We start from the raw sequence: 17,209 nt of genomic DNA, 5'->3' as shown, positions 1-17,209 counted from the left end.
AGGTCATTGTACACGTCTGATAGATTTTTGTCAATAGCCTATCTACAGTAATATATCTTGTTGATACAAATTTGGAATAAATGAAAAGTTATTTGAATTATATTTATTATTTTGTTTAGATTTTTCATGTTCTTGAATAAGAATAATTATTGCTTTTCTTTTTCCACCTCTATTCAACATTGTTGTGCTCTTCTCTTAATCTTTCTATCTCTCTTGTTTTACTCTTTCTGTTTCTATTCTTTAATGGTGTTAATTATCCCGCGAGCGCAGAAGGATTAATTTGGTAATTGACTAATAGTTTTATTGACTGGCAGGTTTAGTGTATTGATCAACGTTAATCCGACCATTTGAATCAAATATTTGAACGCATTTCAACAAAACTGTAACTGCAAACTAATTTAGAATCCTCTTTCCTAAACGAGTAGGCTAATAGCCTAGTCATAAACATACATCAGAAAATAAAATCCACTTCTGAACCCTTCAGTTTCAGCACTCATGTGTTCAACAATAAAACGCTATCTAAACTGTCGTGTTCCCCTGTAAATAAACCAATACATTGACTGGGCACGAGGCCACTATGCCTCTGAAATGCATTCGTTAAATGTTCGTTCACATGCCTCATAAAAACGTTATTGACGGAGTAACAGGTTATCCGTGGTGTTAATATAGGGCCTATAGTTTGTCACCTTTAAAATTAAAACCATGCAAGGGAATAAACCCATATTCTTTTCAGAAATATCGAATAGCCCACCTAATTCAGTTTAGTTGATTAGCTTTTTGCATGCGTGAGTTAGGCCTATTTATCACCAATACATATGTTGCAGGGCTGAAAATTACAAAACATTTGGAAGCACGGAATTATTTCAATTACTTATGCACAGAATTACTTCAATTACATATTGTAAATGATTGGCCTACTTGCCGATACCTTCCTTAAAATCAATTACAAGTGTAGAACATTTTACTTATATTTTGGGATTTTCAATGCATAGTTTTATATGAATGAATATGCCACTATTTTATAGGGTTATGGAAACATGCACTTAAGCTTGTGCAAGTCTTGCTAATGTATGCAGTTACTCCAGAGTTCAACCCTGACCCCGTGACCTTTGTCTTGCCTCCTGACGACGTGACCGGTCAGTTAGTCAAGGAGAGAAAGAGGATCCTTCATCTGGGTGACCTTAGACTCACAAGGGCTCTTTGGATTTTTCAAGCAACTCCGTAACACTTTTGTTCAAAACAATTTCATCCAGCATTGAAACGGACCGAGAAGAACAGTATTCTATAGCCTGATTGAATAGGCTTACTAATAATTGTACTATTATTATTGATCTGTTAACAATGCTTATTATAAAATAAAATTTTGTAGGCCTGTATTGCATTTAATTTGTTATTAAATTGTTATGGACCAATTTCACATGGAAATTATATCTTTATTCAATCTGCTCTTCCATTGCATGTCAACAGTTAATCGACAAAATCTTATTGCCTCTGTCTAAAAAATTTGCCAAAAGTGCTCCCTACAGCCATATATTTTTAGTTCATTAGTTCATTAGTTTTCACAGGAACTTAAATAAACTATAAAATGCATACAGACTTAATTCATAAATATTAAGTCCAATGCCCTTCATGGCTTATGGCCTGAAAAAGATGAGCTTGATTGAATCAAAGGGAGGATAATTGTAAAAGGCAGTGCACTGTGCCCAATGTATTTTTATATTTTGCGCAGTAATTTAAAGTAATTTAAATACACACCATTAGTTCTGCTTCCTGCAATAAAACATGATGACCATATTAGGAATGCTTGACAACATCTATAAGTGATTTGGTTTTCAGAAAACAATATAACAGGATGTACCCAATACAGTGTGATGATGATGATGCTTCTGATGTACATGATAATGATTATGATTATGATTGTGATGGACTGATACTTGACTTAATTAGCAGAGTTTAATCTTGTTAAATATGCACCATTATCTCGTGGACACAGAGGCTCAGCTAGCCGTATCTGGTTTTAAGCACCTGTCCAAATATCCTTTCTAGTTGTTCTCTGACAGGTTCAGTAACGGGCTGCCTGCCTGTTTACATGTCTGTCTACACTGACATTTACATAGTTTGAAACCTTTCTTGTCTGATGGATCTGTACTCCCCTTTCCCTCTTTCCCAAAGATGCTCAGCTCCCTCATCACAGTGACAGCTCTGTCATGCACTGACACTAGTATTAATACGGGTTCAAAACTATTCTAAACTTGCATTCATAAGGTTGAACCCAGTCAATACTTTCATATTGCATAGTGAGTTCAAAACTTTTCACATTGCAGGCACTCAGACACAGCCTAAAGTTATACTGTAGAGCCTTGAGTTTTTCTGGGAACACAAGGCTTTAACAAGAGCCTAGAGTTTATTCTGGTTATAACCATGTGTACAGATATGATTGTGCTTATGCGCCTTATAGCATAAGATGATTGATTGATTCAGATAATGTTGCATTACTTTTGCATTTACATGTGTAAGTGAGATTTTACTGGATTTATTGTAATTCATTCTAAGTCAACCTAGTATTAACGTAATGCATAACGTACATGATCAACTTAAACATGTCAGAACTACTAATGAATTTAAATAAATATGGTGTTTTCCGGGGTTACACTCTCATCTGCCTTCTTCCTCTGTCTCACCTGTGCACTTACATTTTAGTCATTTAGCAGACTCTCTTATCCAGAGCGACTTACAGTTAGTGAGTGCATACATTTTTCACACTGGCCCCCCGTGGGAATCGAACTCACAACCCTGGCGTTGCAAGTGCCATGCTCTACCAACTGAGCTACAGGAGGCTACACTTCCTCGCATACCCTCTCTCTCTCTCCCACACACACAGGTTTGGCTACCTTGTTTGACAATTAATTACTCAAGGATCAGTGATAAACAATAAAGGTACAACACGCATAATAGTATGCCCCCCCCCTCATACACACACACCTCACAGTCCTTGCTTCTCCTCTCCTCCAGGGACCAGATGCTTGGGGACAGCTTACAGCCCCAGCGCATTTCAGTGTACAAAGCAAACAGCAGCACTCAGCACTTCTGGCTGCAGGAACAGAGAAGTTTGCTCTTGGACGGGGGGAGGGGAGCTCTGCGATCGAGTCAACACAAGGTAAAGGGAGAGCGACGGAGCGAGAGAGTGAGGGAGAGAGAGAGAGGTAGAGAGAGAGAAAGAGAGAGAGAGGGAGCGAGCGAGCGAGAGAAGGGGTGAAACTGTGTCAAGGTTGCATGTTTATTAATTTCCCCATACGGATATTGAATAAAGACAGGTTTGTGTGTCTCTGAGCCTTAGACTAAGCAGCATGCTGCAGATTCAGAAAGTATTTCTCCTCTCCTCTGCAGGAACACATACATCATCAGTAAAATGAATGCAGGTGGACGCCATGGCAGATTGTGTGTGTGGAGCTACTGACCTCTATCCTACAGCTCTGTTTACATTAGCGCTTTGCATTGCCCTTTCAAAAGTTGCAGATGAGCATAAAGTGAGGGGGGGCGGGGGGGAGACACAAAGCAAAACAATAGGCCTCTATAGGGGTTGCTGATGCTGCATTCAAGATATCAGCCATACTTGAGTCTGGCTATTGCAAAGAAGGAGCCCTAGTTATTTTTCAGAATGAATTTGAATAGAAGATTGGAGTTTTGAATTGATAGTTATGTAGGTTATAAAAATATTTCATACAAAATAATCAATATTTGATAAAGATTTTTTTTCACTTCAATTGAGGCAATGACATGTATTACCGGTACCAGTATTTAGTGTACAGACACAACACTGATAGACACACACACATTTTGATCTCTCATCTCTGTGTTTTCATTTAAAAAAAATCATAAATGAGACCTGCAACGCTTATTTGTCTGAAATAAAGTCGACAACCCCCCTTCTGCTGCGCTGGGTGAGGTTGCCATGACAACAGGTTCTTAGACATATGGAGAGAAGAGAGGGGAGCACAGGGGAGCAGGGAGGTGGGGTGGGGCGGAGGAGAGATGAGGGGAGGAGCGGGGGAGTCAGGAGGAGATGAGAAGAGAAGGGGCGGTTCGAGGGTGCTGTCTGTCTTTCAGATATGTCTTTGTGCCTCATCCGTCAATCATCCGTGCGTGTTGAATAGGAGCCCAGTTCATGAACCTTTCTCAATCAGGTTTGTGCCAGCCGGCAGCCGCCATCTTAGTTCATTTTTGGCGAAGAAAAAACAAACGGATAACAGTTTCCCTGAACCTACGTTTTCCTGAGGAGGCATACAAAAATAGAATTATTTGGACAAAATGTTTAAACATGGAAGTTTTTTATTAAATTATTCTTGATCATTTTTTGGTAGATTTTGTGTCTAACATGTCTAATATGATTAGATATTTTTGTTATATATTCTAGGATAAGGATAACATCCACACAGGTTAGGCAGATAACTGGCACAGAGGTGTGAGACAGACTGCAGGACTGGCCTGGATGCTATAAAAACACACATTGAACAGTCCCTTTATCCAAAGGGGGAACCCCAGGTGATTTTTCATCTTTACCCCTCCCTTTCCTTATTTACCCATCCCTCTCTCGGTGCCTCCCCACTCCCCACTCCTCTCACGCCATTCTCTTATTCTCTGCCATTCATCTTCCCTCTCTCTCTCTCTCTTTCTCTCTGTTCTCCTCCAGATATGAGTGACTGACCCTCAGGCCTTGGCAGGTCAAGTGATACAAGGTCATTGGCAGGTCATCTCCTCTGATTGGCTGACCTCTAAAAGGACTTCTGGCAGCAGCCAATCACGTCCATCTCACTCTCACTCCCCTTGCACACACACACACTCCCAGAAACACAAACACACACACACACATGCACATACCCCCACACTTCCTATGCCCCCCCCACCATCCCCGCCATCACGTGGTCCTCTGTAGCTCAATTGGTAGAGCATGGCGCTTGTAACGCCAGGGTAGTGGGTTCGATCCCGGGGACCACCCATACGTAAAAATGTATGCACGAATGACTGTAAGTCGCTTTGGATAAAAGCGTCTGCTAAATGGCATATTATCACAGTTCCACAGCTCCACACTCCACTCGTGTCACGTGACGAGGGTGAGGCAGGCATCAGTGAGTGTGAGGATGATGGATGATGCTTTTAGTACCTGTTTAGAATGAAGCTGTCCACACAGCACTGTAATTACCCACTACCAGGCGGCAGCTGCCCAACATAATTGCTTTTTGTTTGTTGACCTGGTTTAGTGCAGAGAAAGATGGCTTCCTTGGGGTAGTGGGTGAAGAATACAGTGGTGTGTGTACAGTTACAGTGGGTAAAGTCAGTTTGTGTATGTGTTGTGGATTTTGGTGAAGATGTGTCTTGTGGATTTTGGTGAAGGTGTGTGTGTGTGCAGTTACAGTATGTGTGGGTGAGAATGGGTGTGTGTACAGTATGAAGATGTGTTTATGTTGTGAATTTGGTTGAAGGTGTGTGTGTACTGTGTAGGGGGTGTATATGTATGTCTGTGTACAGTACAGGTGTATGGGGGGATCAGATTTATCACAGATTAATTCATGTTTTTCCTTTAGATTACACAAGGAAATATTACCAGTCCATAGGATTGCTGTTTCACAGTAGCCACAGCTTTTTTAAGTCTGGCCGAGGGAATAGCTGTGGACAGCGGCGATATTCAATCAAATCATTGAGAAATACTGTATATTTTTCCATGCATTATGTATATCAGCATGTTGTATTTTAAACACTCGTTCTCTGAGCTGCCCTCAGTACCATTTTACACTAAGGTCAAGAGGTCAATAGAATTCAGTAAGTACAGTATAGATTTGCCTCCTCTTACGCAGATAGGAAACGCAGATAAACAGCCACTCGTTTGACCGATGGAAGGAGCATAAATGTTCCATCCATAAATCCTCCATGCAGTAGTATTTCAGCTCGGTTTGGCCTGGCTCTCCCAGCCTAGCCCCAGCCTGGGCTGACGTGCCTCTCTCTCTACCCAGACACGGAATGCCAAGCGGCGGGTATCAGCGGTTTGTATGAGCACCTTTCATCCAGAGCCTGGTTCTCACATAACTCAGTCTCCAAGCCTTTATCACCGCCTCATAAATAACCAGGCTATCGGCTGATAATGTCCACTTAATGCTTAGTCAATAAACCCCACAGTAAGAGGAGGGCTTTTCTCTCCCCGCTCTATCCTCTGTACTTAAATATAAACAGTGCTGCCGTTAGATTGATGTGATGGGAAGGCCTTGGCTCCGTCAGGACAAAGAGTGGCAGTGTATGGGCCCATGTGATACTACTGTGTGTGTGTGAATGCATGCGTACATGCGCTCGTGCGTGTGTGTGTTTGTGGGCAGCTACTGTATAGTACTACTACTGATGGCTGTGCTGCAGGTGTTTAGGGGAGATAGCAGGGGAAGGTAATGAAGGGATGAGGGGAGTAAGGAGGGGGGATGACTGGATGGCCTTGACTGATCGCCTGAGAGAGACATGCATCACACACTAATGTTATAATTAGTTAACCTTGGTGCCACACTGCCAGGGCCACCTCCCATCTCTCCTGTCCCGCATGCATGGTCCGCCCCCTCTCTCCCATTTGACCCATTTAGAAAGCCGATAGAGCGTGATGAAAATGTAGGGGCCTTTCAAATAGACTTGTTCTTATATTTCATCAGCATCTACTCAATCAATGGACAGATTTGTCAGACACTTTACCATATATTGGTGAAAATCAAAGAGTTAGTGGATACTATCTCATACAGCTCCCAAGTGTAACATTATGGTATGTGAACTATGTTACAATGTGACAGAGTAAACAAAGACAGAAGTTCTCTCAAAGGTCATTGGTCCACTCTCAAGCCCATGGAAGCTGTTGTCATGGAGAGGCTGGGATCATTGGGATGGTATCATCCTCAACCCTGGAGAGGCAGACAGACAGGCCAGATTAAAAGACAGGGATGGTGCTTGACTGAATGAGGGGATTTATTGTGATCCATGAGACGTCAATCTGGGTGCAGCTGCGCTTGCAGCTGGGGGTGCAGTGGGGAGACAGGGTAGGAGTGTGTGTGTGCATGCGTGTGTGTGTGTGTGGGGGGGGGGGGGGGGGGGGGGGGGTGTCATTCTGTCTGCCAGGTAAGGGAGGGTGTTGTGGAACGATGAGGCACAAGGGGTCAATTTAATATAATTAAGATATTGAGACTACTGAATGGGATTCTTGTCTCTCTATCAGATAGCCATTTCATTGCCTGTCAATGTACAAAATATAACTGGTCAGAAATACTTTTTTAAGGTGTACAATTGGAGTACAATGCCAAAGTACAAAGTGTCAATGCTGCTGTTTGAACAAGGATGTCCCTATAGGTGAAAGATAGACAGAGGTAGAGGTGGAGGGAAGGGGCAAAAAGAGGTGGGCCGTTTTGGGAGGAGGAGGGTATAAGCTGGTAGGCGTTTGTTGACTCGCTCCAAACTCAGACACACACACACCCACACTCTGACACACACATGCACACACACACACAGACACACGCACGCACACAATCCCTCCCACACACACACAATCCCTCCCACACACACTGCGGCAAATGAATCTCCCTGGGTAATGGAGACAGAAGCATTCTGAAATTATGAGAGACATTAACTGGGGTATCAATAAATAAACCACTAATTAGGAAAAAAGAACCAGCGCTGGAACAGGAGGAGAAGACAGGGAGAGAATATCAATGGCAGGCCCGTTCAGTCACATCTGCATTCAGCCAGCGATTCAGAGGCTACGTTCCAAATGGCACCATATCCCCTATATAGTGCAGTACTTTTGACCCGGGCCTATAAGGCTCTGGTCAAAGGTAGTACACTTTATAGGGAATAGGGTGCCATTTGTGACGCTGTCAGAGCTCTGCTGGCGAGGGGCTGGTCCTCATGGGGGCTTCACCAATCATGTTGGCTCGTTGGTTCCCTCCATCCCAGCCTCTCCGCCCACATCGACCCCAGGAGGGAGTGTGCCCACTATTTGACTGTGCAGTGAACCCATCGTCTCCACCTCCCAGCACAGCTCGGAGCTCCTCTCATCCCTCCTCTCTCCTCTCCTCATCTCCCCCTCTCCCCCTCTCTCCCTCTCCCTCTCTTCTCCCCAGCCTATCTGCTCAGCGCTGAGCTGTGCCCTGAGTGTGCCGCTGTGCTTTGTGACTTCACCATGATTGATTGTGGTGGGGGTCCTCTCCTCCCGTGGTAAGCGAGAGAGAGAGAGAGAGAGAGAGAGAGAGAGAAAGAAAATGGAGGGGGTAAAGAAGAGGAGAAAAGAGAGGAGATTGGGCAAAGCAGGGAAGCCTGGGGAAAACAGAGAGAGAAACCTGAGAGGTGGAAGAAGAATGGAGGTGTGTGTGTGTGTGTGGGAGTGTGTGTGTGTGTGGGTGGGTGTGTGTGTGTGTGTGTGTGTGTGTGTGTGTGTGTGTGTGTGTGTGTGTGCATGCGTGCGTGCGAGGTATAACGCATGGCCAGCAGGGGGGACATTACAGTCCTGGCGCGGTGCGACCTGGCTTGCCGACGGGATCCACTAACCGCTCCCTGTCTCTCCCTCACTGCTCCTCTCCTCCTCTCCTCCTCTCCTCCTCTCCTCCTCTGCTCTCCTCTCCTCTCCTCCCCTCCTCCCAGGAGGATAATAAAGACTAATGACACCGATGCCGATCCGGCTCCCCAGTCTCCTCTTCACACTGCAACGCACACACACGCACAAACACACGCACGTACACACACACACACACAACCAGCCATTTTCAGCCATCATTTATCCCAGCACTCCCCCTCCCCTCTCTAATTCTGCTTTAATAACCATAGCGACCATCCATCAGCTTATTGACGTGTGTGACAGGCGCTGCGGAGCACACTAACTCCCTGCCCTTTACTCGAACGCCGCCAGGGTCACCGGCAGGTCAACACAGTCAATAATCACACACACACGCACATTGCTGGCTGTCACCTTGGCGATGTGTACATGCTCTGCATATTTACATACAGTACGATGCATGTTGTGATCGTCGTTGACGGAGCCGATTAGTAGGCACATCCATACAGCATGTAAATGATGAGCTCGTAATACTGTAAAGTGTACACATAGGTGCTTGCAAAGTGTATGATATTGCAGTGTAAACGTGCGGTCACTTTAAGTTTAGTCACTATTGTCATGATCACTATTACTAATTACAAATCAGTTTTTAGATGCTAAACTAGCCTACGCTGTTACGGTTCTTTCCCTGATTTTCCCCTCTTCATATGTAAAACATGTCCCATTGTCCTCCCACAGAAGAACAGAACGGATTGTCCTGGGAGTGTGACTGTTTGAATCCCTGCTGTTTGTTGCTGTTTCCATCTGCCCTGTGACCTGCCTTGTCTGGAACTGCGAGGAGTAAGAGCGCAGCCTACGTTGACAAAGACCAAAGCCGGTGGGAGTACCATTGAGGACAGTGGTGTCTCTCTATCACAGGTGAAGGATCTTTTAAACAAACAAAAAGAGTTCTACAAGCAGTTGTTACAACAACAAGAAAATAATGTAATTTATTGTGTCCAAATACTGGTGGTCAACTAATAAAATAATGGATGATCTGACCAGAGAGGTCTAGGACCTGAAGATCAGTTTGCAGTTTTCCCAGTGTCAGCTTGATGAGTTTAACCTTTTCACGCGTGAGTTTCAAATACAGCATCTCCAATGGTCGGTTACAGTGCCTTGCAAAAGCCTTCATCCCCTTTGGCGTTTTTCCTATTTTGTTGTATTACAACCTGTAATTTAAATAGATTTTTATTTGGATTTCATGTAATGGACATACACAAAATAGACCAAATTGGTGAAGTGAAATGAAAAATATTACTTGTTTCTAAGAATTCTACAAAATAAATAACGGAAAAGTGGTGCGTGCATATGTATTCACCCCCTTTGCTATGAAGCCCCTAAATAAGATATGGTGCAACCAATTACCTTCAGAAGTCACATAATTAGTTTCATAAAGTCCACCTGTGTGCAATCTAAGTGTCACATGATCTGTCACATGATCTCAGTATATATATCAAATCAAATCAAATCAAATCAAATTTTATTGGTCACATGCGCCGAATACAACAGGTGCAGACATTACAGTGAAATGCTTACTTACAGCCCTTAACCAACAGTGCATTTATTTTAAACAAAAAAGTAAAAATAAAACAACAACAAAAAAAAAGTGTTGAGAAAAGAAAGAGCAGAAGTAAAATAAAGTGACAGTAGGGAGGCTATATATACAGGGGGGTACCGTTGCAGAGTCAATGTGCGGGCTCACCGGCTAGTTGAGGTAGTTGAGGTAATATGTACATGTGGGTAGAGTTAAAGTGACTATGCATAAATACTTAACAGAGTAGCAGCAGCGTAAAAAGGATGGGGTGGGGGGGCAGTGCAAATAGTCCGGGTAGCCATGATTAGCTGTTCAGGAGTCTTATGGCTTGGGGGTAGAAGCTGTTGAGAAGTCTTTTGGACCTAGACTTGGCACTCCGGTACCGCTTGCCGTGCGGTAGCAGAGAGAACAGTCTATGACTAGGGTGGCTGGAGTCTTTGACAATTTTGAGGGCCTTCCTCTGACACCGCCTGGTATAGAGGTCCTGGATGGCAGGAAGCTTTGCCCCAGTGATGTACTGGGCCGTACGCACTACCCTCTGTAGTGCCTTGCGGTCGGAGGCCAAGCAGTTGCCATACCAGGCGGTGATGCAACCAGTCAGGATGCTCTCGATGGTGCAGCTGTATAATTTTTTGAGGATCTGAGGACCCATGCCAAATCTTTTTAGTCTCCTGAGGGGGAATAGGCTTTGTCGTGCCCTCTTCACGACTGTCTTGGTGTGTTTGGACCATGATAGTTCGTTGGTGATGTGGACACCAAGGAACTTGAAGCTCTCAACCTGTTCCACTACAGCCCCGTACACTACAGCCCTGTACAACGATATACACCTGTTCTGAAAGGCTCCAGAGTCTACAACACCACTAAGCAAGGGGCACCACCAAGCAAGCGGCACCATGAAGACCAAGGAGCTCTCCAAACAGGTCAGGGACAAAGTTGTGGAGAAGTACAGATCAGGGTTGGGTTATAAAAAAATATCTGAAACGTTGAACATCCCACGGAGCACCATTAAATCCATTATTAAAAAAGGGAAAGAATATGGTACCACAACAAACCTGCCAAGAGAGGGCCGCCCACCAAAACTCACGGACCAGGCAAGGAGGGCATTAATCAGAGAGGCAACAAAGAGACCAAATATAACCCTGAAGGAGCTGCAAAGCTCCACAGCGGAGATTGGAGTATCTGTCCATAGGACCACTAAGCCATACACTCCACAAAGCTGGGCTTTACGGAAGAGTGGCCAGAAAAAAGCCATTGCTTAAAGAAAAAAATAAGCAAACACGTTTGGAGTTCACCAAAAGGCATGTGGGAGACTCCCCAAACATATGGAAGAAGGTACTCTGGTCAGATGAGACTAAAATTGAGCTTTTTGGCCATCAAGGAAAACGCTATGTCTGGCGCAAACCCAACACCTCTCATCACCCCAAGAACACCATCCCCACAATGAAGCATGGTGGTGGCAGCATCACGCTGTGGGGATGTTTTTCATCGGCAGGGACTGGGAAACTGGTCAGAATTGAATTAATGATTGATGGCGCTAAATACAGGGATTGCTGCAAAAGGTGGCTCTACAAAGTATTGACTTTGGGGGTGGTGAATAGTTATGCACGCTCAAGTTTTCTTTTTTTTGTCTTATTTCTTGTTTGTTTCACAATAAAAAATATTTTGCATCTTCAAAGTGGTAGGCATGTTGTGTAAATCAAATGATACAAACCCCCCAAAAAGCAGGTTGTAGGCAACAAAATAGGAAAAATGCCAAGGGGGGTGAATACTTTCACAAGCCACTGTATATGCATGATGTCGGAAGGCACTCACTGTTCCAAAATGCGATTGTTACGCAACAGAAATGTTAACCCACGCTGCACTCAAACCAAGGCTCGCTGCCTGCTAATTATCTATAGGCTATGTTTCAACTTGTCAAGTTTAATTTTCTGACAGTTTGAATTGAGGTGTGTTCCGCCTCCTCATTAATTCACATAGAAGTAGCCCATTTCAGTGTTGCGGACAATTTACATTTGAGGCATTACTGAGTAGGAGAAACTTCTCTCTTCAACAAGAGCACAAGCACAAACCTTTTCCTCCCTGGCACATTTTCTGGCTGGCGCCCGCATTGCCTTCACTACTAATAATAACTTTGGACATGTGTGTGTTCCTTATCCCAACCATGAAAGCTGCCAGAGCGCATGGGGGACATTGCTTACATCTGCTTTGACAGGCTCATTGTCCACCCTCCCTCCCAAAAGCCTGGAAGGGATGAGAGAGCCAAGCCTGTGGGTTTGTAGCTTCAACACCGCAGCACACACATACTTACACACACCAACTGATCGATGGACTGCGTAATAATACTTTTTTTTGTGCTTTGTTTGTTATTTTCCATATTATGTCTATCTCTGATAAGCTACCCAGGAAGGACTAAAAATAGCCCATATTAATATATGTAGCCTTAGAAATAAGGTTCATGAAATTAATAACTTGCTAACATCAGATAACATTTATGTATTAGCCATTTCTGAGAGTCACTTAGATAATTCCTTTGATGATACAGCAGTAGCAATACAAGGATATAAAATCCACAGAAGAGACAGGAATGCCCATGGGGGGGGGGGGGTTGCTGTATATATTCAGAGCCAATGCTTAGAAGATCTCATGTCAAGTGTTATTGAAGTGTTGTGGTTGAGGTTCATCATCTAAAGCCTATTATTTTACGGTTCAGCTATAGGCCACCAAGTGGTAACGGTCAGTATCTAGATAATGTGTGTAAAATGCTTGATAGTGTATGTGATGTAAACAGAGAGGTTTACTTTTTAGGGGACCTGACTATTGACTGGTTTTCATTAAGCTGTCCGCTCAAGAGGAAGCTTCTCACTGTAACCAGTGCCTGTAATCTGATTCAGGTTATTAATCAACCTACCAGGGTGTTTACAAACACTACAGGAACAATATCATCCACATGTATTGATCACATTTTTACTAATACTGTAGAACTTTGTTCTAAAGCTGTATCTGTACCCATTGGATGCAGTGATCACAATATAGTGGCTATATTCATGAAAGCCAAGGTTCCAAAAGCTGGGCTTACAAAATATTTTGCTGTGACTCTTATGTGGATGATGTTAAAAATATGTGTTGGTCTGATGTGATTAATAAGGTGAATCCAGACGATGCACTTGATGAATTTATGAAATTCTTCATATTATTGATAAACATGCACCTGTTAAGAAACTGACAGTTAGAACGGTTAAGGCTCCATGTATTGAAGAGGAATTGAAAAGCTGTATGGTTGAAAGAGATGGAGCAACAGGAGTGGCTAATAAGTCTGGCTACACATCTGACTGGCTGACTTACTGCAAATTGAGAAATGATGTGACTAAACTCAACGAAAAGAAGAAACTGTATTATGAAGCCAAGATCAATTATATGAAGAATAATGGAAAAACAACTTTGGAGTACTTAATTAAATGATACACAGAAAGACAAATTCTACTCCATCTTTCGTCTAATCAGGTGGCTTATTCATCACAAAACCATTTGTCTTTTTATAAAGTTATTGTGGGAGAGGTGGAAAAATTATTGTTATTGATCAATAATGACAAACCTCCTGGCATTGACAACTTAGATGGAAAGCTACTGAGGATGGTAGCTGACTCTATAGCCACTCCTATCTGTCATATCTTTAATCTGAGTCTAGAGAAAAGTATTTGTTCTCAGACCTGGAGGGAAGCCAAAGTCATTCCGTTACCCAAGAGAGGTAAAGCGGCCTTTACTGGTTCTAACAGCCAACCTATCAGCTTGCTGCCAGCTCTTAGCAATTTCTTGTAAAAAAATGTTGTTTGACCAAATACAATGCTATTTCTCTGTAAGCAAATTATCAGACTTTCAGCATGCTTATAGAGAAGGGCACTCAACATGTACTGCACTGACACAAAATAAATTGATAATAAGAATATTATGGGAGCTGTACTTTTAGATTTCAGTACAGCCTTTGATATTATTGACCATAACCTGTTGTTGAAAAAATTTATGTTATGTTTTTTCAACCTCTGCCATATCTTGGATTCAGAGCTATCTATCACACAGAGGGTTTTCTTTAATGGAAGCTTCTCTAAACATGTAAAGTGTGGTGTACCGCAGGGCAGCTCACTGTAAGAATGTAAGAATTGCATAGTCAACTTACACACAGCACAGCACAGCACTGACACTGACCCCCCCCCTTCCATCTTATATTTTTAAATTTTTTACATTTTAGTCATTTAGCAGACGCTCTTATACAGAGCGACTTACAGTTAGTGAGTGCATACATTTTCATACTGGCCCCCCGTGGGAAACAAACCCACAACCCTGGTGTTGCAAGCGCCATGCTCTACCAACTGAGCTACAGGGGACTACCTATATAGCGCAAGTGAACAGCAAACCTGGTTCAAAAAAACAAATAAAGCAACACCTTATGGCACAACGCCTCTCCCCCGTGTGACCTACTTTTTGTGTGTATGTACTGACATGTATGTGTAACTGATAGATGCACACACAGACACACATAAACACACACACACACTACAGTGTTTTTTAATGTATGTAAATTGTCAAGTCTTTTTCATTATGCGTCGGACCCCCGTAAGACTAGCTGTCGCCATTGGCATCGGCTAATGGGGATCCTAATACAATTTAATCAAAAATAAGCTTTTGTTAGCTACCACTCCGCCATGTTTTCTCTTCATTCTATTTTGACAGTGACATTTATGTTTATTTACTCTGTACAGCAGCAAGGCATATGGAGTGGATGCTTCCCATTTTTCCATTCAGACAATAATATGAATGCAGATTTGCACGCCACAGTGACTAAGCCCTTGATGAACACTTGGATCTGGGGGAGAATCAAGGAAAGAAACCTCTACGATTATACATAACAAAGACACTGAAGAGGACAAGAACTCGGAAGCCTAAAATCATTGACTAGAATAGAACAGAATAGAATAGATTACAAATCCATGTAATGTGGAAATCACCAATCATGACATTGCCTTAGAAAACAACAGTGTTCTACACAATATGACTGAGCAGGTAACAGCCCATGAATCTTGAGAGCTGCTGAGCACCACAGTGGCACAGTGGTGTTGTGGGATGCAGTGCACCCTTCTCCCTCTGGTTTCATGATTTATCGGAGGGGGGGTTGCAGGTAGGCAGCAGTAGCTAGGGGTGCGGGTGCTGGGAGGGTAGATAGGGGTGCGGGTGCTGGCTGCTGGCTGCTGGCTGCTGGCTGCTGGCTGCTGGAGGCTCTAATCCATGACACAGGTCCCATCGGCAAGGATCATTGAGCTAATTAATAACATGGCACAGAGAGGGATGGCAGTCATTAAGGAGCCGCGCCATGGCTGTGTGTGTTTGTGTGTTTATATGTGTATATGTGTGTGTGTGTGTATGAGAGAGAGGGAGAGAGAGAGAGAGAGAGAGAGAGAGAGACAGACAGAGAGAGAAAGAGCGAGGGGGGGGGGGGGCTAAGCACTGCAGACACATGCGCACACACCCGGACACACTTCAGCACACAACACCTCTGGTGTACAGTATGCTCCACTAAGGACAAACCAGTATGAGAGAACACAAACAGACACACACACACACACACACACAGAGACAGACACACACACACACACAGCGGACAGGACAGGACAGTTTGGGTCTGAGCAAAAGGTCAGATAGAGTAAAAAGAAATGCATCCCTCTCTCTCCTTCATTAGTGAGCTGAGACAGGGTCTGATTGGAACAACATTACCAACATACACTAGAACCAGAACATGAGTCCATAGGGGTTTTATTTTATAGATCCCACGACTCCCTGGGAAACTAGTGCCACTGAGTCGACTATCCTGGTTAAATAACTGAAATTCAATTAAATGAATAAGGGGTCTATAGAAACAGAGATCTTTACAGCTCTGTGGTGTCATGCACACACAGCTCAGGCCTATTATTTCCAGTAACACAGCCATATGTTAGCATGCAGCCACATACTGTATCTCCAATATTTACTGTACTGTACACAGAGAGACCAGGCAGAGTACAACCTGGACTCAGGGATCAACGTAACATAGTCAACGTACATTTATTCACCTCCATTTAGTAGGATAAGTTACATTTCGTATGATACCATTAATTTGTGGATGTCCATTATCCATTTCGTATGATACAGTATGTTACGAATTCAAATTCATCCAATACAGTCACCTCCAAAATTATTGGCACCCTTGATAAAGACGAGCAAAAAAGACTATAAATAAAAATGCTGAGCTATAGTGTATGCTCCCCTCAAAATTTAAAATATATTATTTGACACAATTTCTCAGATAAATTTTTTTAACAAGTAAAAACATTTTCTCCCAAAAAGACTGGTGTAAAAGGTATTGGCACCCTGCTGTCAATACTTTGTGTACCCTCCCCTTGCGAGGTTAACAGCACTGAGCCTTTTTCTATAATGCTTTATGAGATTGGATAACACATTGGGAGGGATCTGAGACAATTCCATTCCTCCATGCAGAATCTTTCCAGATCATTACTATCCTTCGGTCTGCGCTAATGTACTGCCCACTTCAATTCAAACCACAGGTTTTCAATGGGGTTCATGTCCGGAGACTGAAATGGCCATTTAACCATTTCTTTGTGGATTTTGATGTGTGCTTGTGGGCAGCAGCTACTCGCCACAGGAAGAGTAGCTGCTGCTTCAAGAACAGCTAATGGGGATTCTAATAAAATACAAAAATACCAAATTGTCTTGCTGGAAGATCCACTTGCAGCCAAGTTCCAGCCTCCTGGCAGAGGCAACCAGGTTTTTGGCTAAAATATCCTGGTACTTGGTAGACTTCATGATGCCGTTGACCTTAACAAGGGCCCCAGGACCAGTGGAAGCAAAACAGCCCCATAACATCAAAGATCCACCACCATATTTTACAGTATGTATGGGGTTCTTTTCTGCATATGCATCCTTCTTTCGATGCCAAACCCTGGTGTGCCTGTCATTTGACCATAGCGCACAGCTCCAATCCAAGTGCCAATGTCGCTTTAGCAAACTCCAGACGTTTACAT

This window comes from Coregonus lavaretus (genome assembly GCF_964263955.1).
Source record: "Coregonus lavaretus genome assembly, chromosome: 22".
NCBI lineage: Eukaryota > Metazoa > Chordata > Actinopteri > Salmoniformes > Salmonidae > Coregonus > Coregonus lavaretus.
The sequence above is the reverse complement of the archived record's forward strand: the minus strand, read 5'-3'. Positions refer to the sequence as shown.